Source organism: Amblyomma maculatum, chromosome 3, assembly GCF_055883805.1.
Source record: "Amblyomma maculatum isolate TAMU_Amacu chromosome 3, ASM5588380v1, whole genome shotgun sequence".
Lineage (NCBI taxonomy): Eukaryota > Metazoa > Arthropoda > Arachnida > Ixodida > Ixodidae > Amblyomma > Amblyomma maculatum.
Window position 1 is genome coordinate 51,126,980 of NC_139346.1, and position 10,650 is coordinate 51,137,629.

Genomic DNA, 10,650 nt, shown 5'->3' on the forward strand with positions numbered 1-10,650 from the left:
AGGGACTCAGATTATAGGTATCTATCCCCTGCAACATGCGTGATGCGTTTTATTCAGTTTCTCGCTTTTGTCTTTTATCTACAGGTGTCTTTGCATCAAAAGGAAATGTCAAAGCTGCACTGTTAACCAAGATCATTTAGGAGGCCACAATACCTTGTGAGATAGCTGGTCTTCGCGTAGATTACATCTGCTGTGATGGAGCATCATGGAACCGTGCAATATGGCACGACATCGGCATTCATGAAAGCTCCAGAGGTGTGCGGTGCAAGTTGGTTCACCCATGTGACAAGCAGAGGTTTCTCCCCTCCCTCTCGGATTACTCACATCTCGCCAAGTGTGTGGGAATGCTGTGATGAAACGTAGATTCAACACGCACATAGCCAGGGTATGGTTGAGACGTTTTTGGTAGTTTGGTGGTTTAAAGTTCGCCTAATAAATGCTTCATGTTGCAGGTGCACTGGGATCATGTTGCTACCACTTGGAAGCTAGACATAAGCACCGTTGCCCTGAGAGTTGCTCCACAATTAACACGGTCGCACATATACCCGAATGGGTTCGAAAAAAATGCGGCTGAATTTAGCATTTCAGGGTTTCAGCAGTCCAGTACTCCATGCGATGCACTTCTTCAAGGAAAAGATTGAGGACCAGTACCCCAATCTGGAACCAACGAGGATATTTATTGCCATGATGACGCATCTCATTGAGTCAATGCCTTCCAGATTTCCTGCAGAGGCATTAAGATATTTTCAGCGTGGTCTTTTTTCTATATCATTTCTGTCATAAGAAAATGAAATTAAGTGCATGAATTTGTACTGTTTCAGACCAGGCAGTGCTAAGGAACCTGCACTAGATGCAATTCTAGAGTTCCTTGACAAGTGGGAAGCCCATGCAAAGGGCTTCCTGAGCAAAAGTACATCAGAAGGTCTGCGCATTACAGTCCATTCAACGAAGGCCCTCCTCAACTACCTAACCGAAAAAGTCGCCATCAGGTACCTGATGACATCTCATCTGAGCCAGAATTGCCTCGAGCACTCTTTCCGGATAGCACGACAGCCCAGCAGTGCGAGTAATCACCCACCCCTGCTCAATTCATTGTTATTATCAGGTACCATCTTTATCTGCAGAATGAAGTTTTACACATTTTTAATTGTAATTTGAACATTTGCAGGTGCTTGACCTTTTATAGCCTTGCAAAAAGTCCCACAAGTGGAAGTGTGCCAAAAGGACTTCTGGACTCCCTACTTTCTGAAGATGAGGAACTTGTTGAAACTGAGAGTGAAGATGATGCAGTCCCCATGGATGCTGTTGAGGTAGCGGTAGACCACACAGACTATGTCAAAACGCGAAGCGACGCTCTCCTGGTATATTATATTGCGGGCTATGTGACCAGGAAGCGTGTGAAGTCGAAAACCTGTATAGGATGAAGGGAGGCTTGCTTTGTGGAGAAAGACTGTGTCCCTAGAGATCTTCCAGCTGATGCTTGCAAAAAGTTGGACTTGGGTGGGCTACTGTACCCATCGTCATCCCTGTATAATTTGATTCAAACTCTTGAAAGTTGGCTGACACATGAATTCAGCAGACCCCGTCTACATTCTAGATTTGTTTTCAGCATACCGCAGAAAGTGAGCTCAAACGTGCCACAGATTGGTTGTGTGGAGCATTGTGTTGAAATCACAAAATCGCCAGGTTTTCTGCCTTACCAGAATTCACTTTCTTTTGATGCGCCTAAACCAAGAAATTAGTGAAAAAAGGCAAAAGAACAAAAACTTGTGTGATGTGAAGTAAGCAGCAAAAATGGTCGAATACATTCTGCTGTGTGCCAATAAAGCTTGCTTGTCCGAGAACACGTTGCATGTTTTTATTGCGTTCTTTCTATTATATTCAAAATGCACGAAAGTTGGTTGGAGCACACGATCTTGCTACTGTACGGATAACAAGCTTAATTTTGTTTACGTAGGCTGCATGATGCCTACCACAGCACGAACAGCGAATATTCGAGGAAAACGTAGTTTAAATGGCTCTGAAACCTCTCAACAGCGCGTTTGTGAGGGTTTCGTAATGCTTTGGTAGGTTGAATCGCATTCACTCGCTTTCGAGCATGATAACACCCACCGCAAAAAATAACGCGCTTAAGAATCGGTGATTCTGGCAATAACTATCGTGTTCACACAGGAGAAAAACAAATTTTGCGTATACAATCTTGCGGAACACATTCCATCGTAGTTAAGCCCTTAAGGGCCAAATAAATAAAAAAATATGTTCCCACATTGCCAAATTTTTTTATTACATAAGATGGTTCAGTAAAGTGTTTGAAACAAAAAAATCACAGAAACAATTTCTGGCGGATAATTATATTTTGTTAATCATTACTTGCCCCTTGTGCAATACTCCATACCTTGCACCTTTGAGGAGCATTGAGAAATAAAAAAATAAATGCTTGAAAGTACAGATAGTATGAAGTGGTTTAGAATTGCCTTTCAAAAGATGCACCATTGCTTCTAGATGCATTCAAACTAGATGAGACCACTATCCGTGTGGTAGCGTTCGAAGCATGGCTCTGCGCAGAGGGCCTTCTCGCACCACCTGCACCAGACCCTTGTTTCCTTGCGGATCATTTTCCCATTACAGTCTCGCTTCAGGTAACACACAGGTAAAAATGTCATCACTATCCTCTTCACTTGAAGAACAAAAACGGCATCTCATCACTTGCGCTATCATCCGACGCAGAATAATCTCCCGCACCAGATTCACGCACGCATGATGCAATGTTTTAGAAAACTCGGAAAACGGGATGCAGGAATTTCGCCATCTAGTGTTCAAATTCGCATTTACGAAAAATGCCAACGATGGGACCCGTGCTGTCATCTATGTTTTCTGTGGTAAAGTACCGTTTCAAGAGCTGGGCTCGCCAAAAGCCCCATAAAATATTGCGGAAATGCTATGACGACCTCAGCTCGTCATAAGCAAAAAACGTGCCGACGAGCTGAGCTCGTCATAAGCTTTTGACTGGCTTGAACAGATTCGTAAAACGTCTGCTTTCGGCTAGCAGAAAATTCGCGCGAAATTCACTCAAACGCCCAAAGATACTGTTGTTTCTCCATGTTTGTAAGTCAACAGTATTATCCGTTAAGCCTTATAATGTTTGAAGACCTGCGGGTCCTGCTAAAACTTCGAAACATTCAATAAAGCGCGTTTCCACTAAAGCCTTGTCCTTGCTCGCGCAAGCAGAGGCGCCGCGCGAGCGGACAGCGCCGCTGACAACAGCGCCGCCGCGCGTTAATCGGGCGGAAGGGACCAGCTTTTCCTGTCCGGTTTTCACACCTCCTCTTCTAGATACCCTAACTACGGCGCCTCTCATAGCCTGAGTCGCTTTGGGATGTTGTACCCAACCAAACAAACCAAAACATTCTAATCCACAGCTCATTTAAATTCTTGCGCCTAGCGCTCCGTTTACTTCTGTCCGCACCTGTATGTACCTTTGGCAGGCGCTGGTTGGTTCGTGACTTAGCCAGGCGACGGGTTACGTGTCGTCACGGACCACATGGAATGGCCAAGGCGGCAGTAAAGGCCCCATCACGTCGCTCATATGAAATGCGCAGCCTGCGCAGAAAGCAGGAACTGCAGGCCGAATGGAAATGTGCTGATTCTATCAAGGAATTACCAGTGTACACCAGCATTGGGGCAATGGGCTTTGCTGCCTGGGTGTCGTTCGGGTTGCGTTACGCCACGGGATCACGTAACATAGCTAGCTGGCAGACCATCCGATCTGCAATCGAAATGGGAGGATGATGTGGGAATTGGACTCTCCAGAACCCATGGATCAGACAGAAACGCTATCACTAGGCGACGCATGCACATTGGCATCATTTAATTAAATCGGGCTTTTATATCTAGTCGAACGACCTTTCACATAATACACTAGCCTATCATTGCATATGCTGTTGAAAATTTCGAGAAGCGACGTACCCAAAATCAAAATATAACATCTAATCATGGATAAAGGTGTATACATGTGAACGAGGAGCTACAAGGTGTACTGTAGACAGAAGCCATTAACATTGCTTCATAAAGCCATTATAGGGGGAACCTAAATGTCCCCCCGTTTTTAAATGCCTGCAGTGATCCCATCAGCGACAGCTTAATCCGGCAGCAAGAATTGCTGTAAAACTTAATCGTACTCGCAAATGGCAAGAGCTAAGCCAATCAAACCTGCGAAACAAAATGAAGCAGTTTCGACAGCGAAACCAGCATTCTGAGACTTCAGAATTGTCGAGCATTTTGTATACGAAACAGGGACAAAGGAACACGCTTTGTACCTGGCAAGGAGGCAGGCCGAATTACATGAGCGACATAGTTTAACAAGGTTATTTGGTGGGCTAGTTGGCATGCCAACATAGGTTTTGCCAGCGCTGAGGCAGCTCAAAAAACAGCTGGACAGCGAAATATTGGAAGCCTCGCTTACTCGCGGCTAGGGTGAGAAGTGCGTCAGCGCACGTCAATGATAATGCTGCAGAAAGAGTTGCTCCAGAAAGAGAAAGTATGTGCAAAGGAAGTTACCGGTTTGGACAAGCTGCGGTCTATTTAGCGGCACGCACACGTTGCATCTACCCCTTGATTAGATGATGGTTGCTTTGTCTGTGTTGATTAGATTGCTCTAGTCGATGCTTTTGCGTCTGCGCTGGAAGACTGGTCTCTGGACAGGAACGTTTAAATAAACACAGTTACAAGTAGCGTTTGTCCCGTTCACTTCTCTCGTCCACGTCTCTCTCAGCGCTTCCAAAAGTTATGTTGCATGAGCGCTTAGCAGTCTGCTTCACTGCTGCCAAGCGCTCCATCATCTAGGAGGCACTATACCTTTCCGACGAGAGACGCTGGGGGGTAGGGCTTCATCCTGAGCATTATCTTTGAGCAGTTCTTGATGAAATGGTGGGTTACACGTCCAACGGCCGTCGACACAAAGAGCGCTGCGAGAGAACACAAGTGTCGATTTCTCAGCTGCTAACAGTACCGAGGAATGCTGGATGGTTCGGAAGAATTAGGAAGATGAAAACCAGTTATAAACAACGACGATTTGGGACAGGTGAAATAGGGTGACGCCTTTACAGTTGCTATGTCAGCCAGTTGGTCAGGCTAAGGTCTATCAGGTCTATCAGGTCATTCATTCATGCATTTATTATCATTATGTCTATGAATAACCTGGAGTGTTTCTAGGGCAGGACGCTGCTGATGTCTGCTTAGGATGACCTCTGGAACCCTCATTCGGATATAAATATAGGCAAATCAGGGGAAAATATGCAGGAACTATAAGAAACACGATCAAAGCTCCGTATTAAACAACCTCAAAATAAATGGCAACTCAGTGAACAGATAGTATATGGAACCTCATAAAAAAGCAAACATGGTGCAGTTTCACCTATAGGAAAGGACAAATCAAATGCCCAGTGCTGCTATTACGCATAACGCTTATTTCTCAAAAAATACTATTGGACAGTAGTTTAATGAAAATCATTAGGTCAACATACTACTTAGCACTTCTTATAGCTTTAGTTGCTTTTAAGCCTTAAACACAGTTACTAAAACTTAACATCAAAGTTAAGGAACGTGAAAGAATAACGCATAAATGCAATACGTCAAAGGCTTACATAACAAAGTCGCAAATGTTTATTTGTTAAGACCTGTTCGTGTTGATAGCTGTAAAGATTCCTGCTTACGGCATACTACAATGCCTATTATTATCCTCGGTTCTAATCTAGTAGATATGAATTATTCAAGGCTGTGCAATCTTAATTAACAAACCATGGAATGTGATATCTGCACTGATGTTTTTTTTTATTTTGAATTGGCATTTTTAAATGAAATGATTGACGTTCCGGAAAGTGATATACGTTGTTCTAGAAAGTTTCGTTTGATTCTGCTAATCCAGGTTTGAATGGAATACTAATATTTTTAGAGAAGCCGGTAGAGTTAAGTAAGCAGATTTATTAGCACCAACACAGGCACTCACGGAAGAAGACACGGGTGGGCTAACCGACTCGCGAGCGAAATCTCAGAGCTAGGAATACGAGTGCGTGCGCGTCTCTCGAGCTCGACCGCATGGCGGTGCTGGTAAGCATTTAACATTGCGGTAATAAATAATATAAGCAATGCATAATAAATCATTTCTTTAGTGAGCGGAGGAATAGAACTCAAGCAGTGCTTGGGATAGAGCTGGTTGGGAGGTGCTCTCGAGAAGTACCGACGCTCCTTGCATTTACGAGGACGCGGTTCAGAAGACAGCACAAGCTGCAAAGTTACGCCACAATATTTCCAGGTGAGCTTCACCAACAGGCGTTAGTTTTTGTCTTGCTACTTTCAATTTACCATTTGTACGGTGCACTCTTGTTTTTTATTCTTTCCCACTTTTTATTTTTATCAAGGTCATGTCAGATACCCTATTCCCCTTCCTTTTAAAGCGATAGCCTTTAAAGGGGCTCTAAACAGCCACAGCAATACAGTTTCCCTATGCCTAGTATGTGAAAGAATGTCGATGTAAGATAGCCTTTTAGTGGAAGGCTATCCCACCAGGCTAGCCTACTAACACGTTACAACTGACGCATTTTCGCTTTTACTTTTTTTGCTTAGCACCGCACGCCGCAACTTCCGTTTTGGCGCGCTTGCTTGCCGACGCGCCGACCGGTGCCTCTCGTCGCCTGCTTCACAGTCATCGCCCTTCGGCACAACTCGGACGTTTTGTTGCCACGCTATACATCCCTGGTGTTGACCTCACCTTCGATTTTGTGTTATGTCGTGCGCGCGACGAGTTCAGGACAGTTCTGGACTAGACTGGCCACTCTCGTGAGTTCGCGAAGGCAGTTATCGAAGCGCTAAATTGTTGTTTTGACGGGACATAAGGAGGAGGTTGTTAAAGTGTGCAGTCCGTGGCTGCGGAGGTATTGCTAGTGATGGCAGAAAAAACATTCTGCATAAAGTGCCTCAAAACGCCAACCTCCGGAAACAGTGGCTACAGCTCATCGGATAGCCAGCATAGGTGAAGAAAGCGTTTATCTACGTTTGCGGACGGCATTTCTGTCCCGATGTGTATAAGTTTTACTCGGATGTGGCTCGTGATTTGGGCATCCCAACAGGACTGCGTCTGCGTGAAGGAGCGGTACCAACAATGTTTCTTCCAACACTGCCAGTAAGTGTAAAATGAAAAGATTGTGATAATATTAGCTTTAGACGCGTTATCACAGTACAGTGTGAATTGTTTTTTTAACTCAGGCGATCTTGCTCGGCGTTGTGGCCATGCATAAGCAGGATTTGTCATGATCACTGTGAATTACACTGCTCAAAATAAACCAGTGGCAAGCTTACGATGGGGTTTTGATATTTTTTACTGTTACGCTAGTTGGGGGGGGGGGGGGGGGGACCCCACGCACCAATGCACCCATATAAGCAGTATACTATCGTCGTCGGAGTTCAGCAGCGGATTCTTCAATGGCGTGTACTTGTGGGGGTCGAGTCCCATCTCGGTACTCATTCGCCGAAGTCGCATTTCGAGCTCGGGGTCCATAATGTCCGTACAGCAGCAAGGGTATGAGAAGTTAGCGAAAGACTAGAAATTCAGAATCGAGATTGCAGAGAGCGGTCTTCCGGGCGTTGCGGAAGGAAACTCTCTCGTGCACTTTACTCGAACCTTGAAACCTTCGTGTTTAGGCTCCTCTTGCGTTTGACTATACGATGCCCCTTCGTGAAAGATAACGATCGATTCTAAAGAAAAAAGAAAAAAAAAGGAAGGCGACGAGGAGTAGGGGACTGCGTAGTTGTGCGCTGTGGTGTAGTTTGTCAGCCGCATAGACAGGAGTTATACACAGCTAGATTTTTCCTGCGGAAAAGGGGGGGGGGCGGAGATAAACCGCAACAAGGGAAGAGGACTTCTCCAAATGGCTCACCGACAACAATAAGAGCAGGAGCCTTCTCCGGTTCCTAACGGAAATTTATTTGCACGGGTTCTTATAATATGCCTTATGGCAAGCTTGCGTAATAAAGAAAAAATAAAACAGCGCGCGCATGCTGGAGTGCAACGATCGAGTGACACAGTTCGGCGCAATGCTACAAGTGGCTCACAAATGCACATTTATTTTTATCCAAACTTTTCCAGGAACAGCGGGTGCAGATCGTCAGCCAGCTGGATGGAATGGAAGTGGACCTTGCAGGAGATGGGCATTGCGACTCTCCGGGCCAAAGCACTAAGTACTGCACGTACAACGTTGTTGTCATTCAGACTGACCCTATTATACAATGCGAACAGGTAAGAATAGGAGAGGTAAGGCAATGCTGTGATACAAAAATTGGCAAGCTGCAATTCATATTAAATGTGTGAAGTCAGCTGCAGTGCCTAATAACGCGAGCATGGGGCCTGGCCTCAACTTAACGAGTCTCAGTGCAGTTTTTAACTACAGGCAACATTTTCTGCATATTGTTACATTAGGCGGTGCAACGCATAAGGAAAGAAGAAGAAGACTCTCGTGAGTGTTGGAGAGAAGACGACGTTCAACAGCGTCGGCTGGTGCCTACAGAGAACGTCCGTTGGAAAGCCTTGTCTTCGGTGTCCGCCCTCTGCTACAAGCTGAACTACCCCGTAACACCTTGGTGGAGGTACTTTCGATTCCCCTTGCCACAGCTCCTCGTACTTTCACGCCAGAAACCTGGATTTGCGCAGTGGACGTCATCTCCCTGAGCTCACCCCACCGACTACCACAGTAAGCATGGCATCCCAGGACGCATCGCCCGCTACGGAAACTCCAGCTGCCCCCATGGTTTTAACCAAAATCCGTCATCCGCCTGTCTTTAACGGCGAAGACAACAAGGACGTTGAAGATTGGCTCGACGAATATGAAAGGTGCAGCAAGAATAACCGCTGGGATGCTAGCATAATGCTTGCAAACATCATCTTCTATCTGGCGGGAACGGCGAAGACCTGGTTTACCAATCACGAACAGGAGATGCCTACGTGGGACATCTGCAAACAAAAACTGCAGGACTTATTCGGCAAACCTATTGGGCGAGCCCTGGCAGCCAAAAAAGACCTGGCTACTCGGGCTCAATCGTCAACCGAGTCATACCTAGCCTACATACAGGACGTTCTCGCATTGTGTCGAAAGGTGAATACCTCCATGACCGAAGATGATAAAGTGGGCCATATACTTAAGGGTATCGCTGATGACGCATTCAATATACTTCTCTGCAAAGACTGCTCTACGGTGGACTCAGTCCTGCAAGTCTGTCGCCGTTTCGAACAGGCGAAGCAGCGCCGCATCGTCCATCGGTTTCAGCGCCTTCCCAACACGGCGACTACATCCTCATGTGACGACTTGCCCACGTTACAGCAGCCTTCAAGTCAGAATAACCTCACTACCATCGTCCGCAGAGAAATCGAGGCCTTGACTCCTGTTACACATACGTCACCTCCTGCACAGGCAACAATAGTTATGATACAGGCTGTTGTCCGCCAAGATTTCGCTAATGTGGGCCTCGTTTCAAATCCTGCCCCACCACCCCCTGCACCACAGCCAATCCCAGTGGTTGCTGCTGCTGCCACAACCCCGCCCTACACACCGCGCTACCCTACCCGCAATCCTGCGGAGTGGCGCACATCTGACGATAGGCCTATTTGCTTCGTCTGCTGTCGAGCTGGCCATACATCCCGCTATTGCCGTAGCCGTCCGGCTCCCCCCTCTCAGCCCTTTACAGCCCTGTCCGCCATAACTATTATGCACCACGACGCGTTTCTGTTACCCCAGCACATCTTCGTACTGAGAACACAGACCAAGACCGTCGTCCTAGCCGTTCTCCATCGCCTCAAGCCCACCATTCCCGATCACCTACTCGTCGCCGCAGCTTGTCCCCAACGTACCAAGGCACCTACTCGGGAAACTAGGCAACGCAGCGCCCGGACGTGACGCTGCGTTACCAACCCGGACAGCCAACTGTGTTTCGACCATCGCACCACGCCGCACCCTGATCAATGTCCTCGTAGATCAAGTCCCTGTGCCCGCTCTCATTGACACTGGAGCCCATATTTCAGTTCTTAGTTCGTCGTTCCGCCAGCGCCTCAAAAAAGTTCTCACGCCCGCTAACACCTCTACAGTTCGCGTTGCTGATGGAAAAACTGCTGCCATCATCGGAATGTGCACTGCACGCGTTAGCATCGCCGGCCATCATGTCCCTGTGCTCTTCGCCGTCCTTAATACTTGTCCTCAAGACGTGATTTTAGGCCTAGACTTTTTAACAGCCCATTCCGCTCTCATTGACTGTTCCGCCGGACTTCTGCGCCTAGCCCTGCCCTATTGTGTTCACGACCCCAGTGCTGACCAATCCCAGCCTCGCCTCCGCTCCAGTACATTTACTCGCCTACCTCCCGAGGCGGCAGTATACGTGCCCATGTCACCTTTTCCCTCCCTTCCTGACGGCGACTACGTTGTCAACCCCATCACCGACGTCACTCTACACCGTAACATCGTCCTACCTCATAACATTGTACACGTCGAGAATAACCTCACCTACATTCCCGTTCTCAACTTCAGCATGTCTTCACAAGTTCTACCGGAGGGCATTTTCCTTGCCGACCTGTCGCCTTTGTCCAGCTTTACCATTTCTGCAGTGCTGTCC

At 46.9% G+C, this 10,650-nt stretch overlaps 2 pseudogenes; both read left to right on the plus strand.

Annotated features, from left to right (window-relative positions):
* LOC146194738 (uncharacterized) overlaps positions 1–1,785 on the plus strand; it is a 30,944-nt pseudogene extending 29,159 nt beyond the window's left edge.
* Positions 196–1,029, plus strand: LOC146194739 (uncharacterized; annotated as a pseudogene).
* Positions 1,786–10,650: the final 8,865 nt, after the last annotated feature.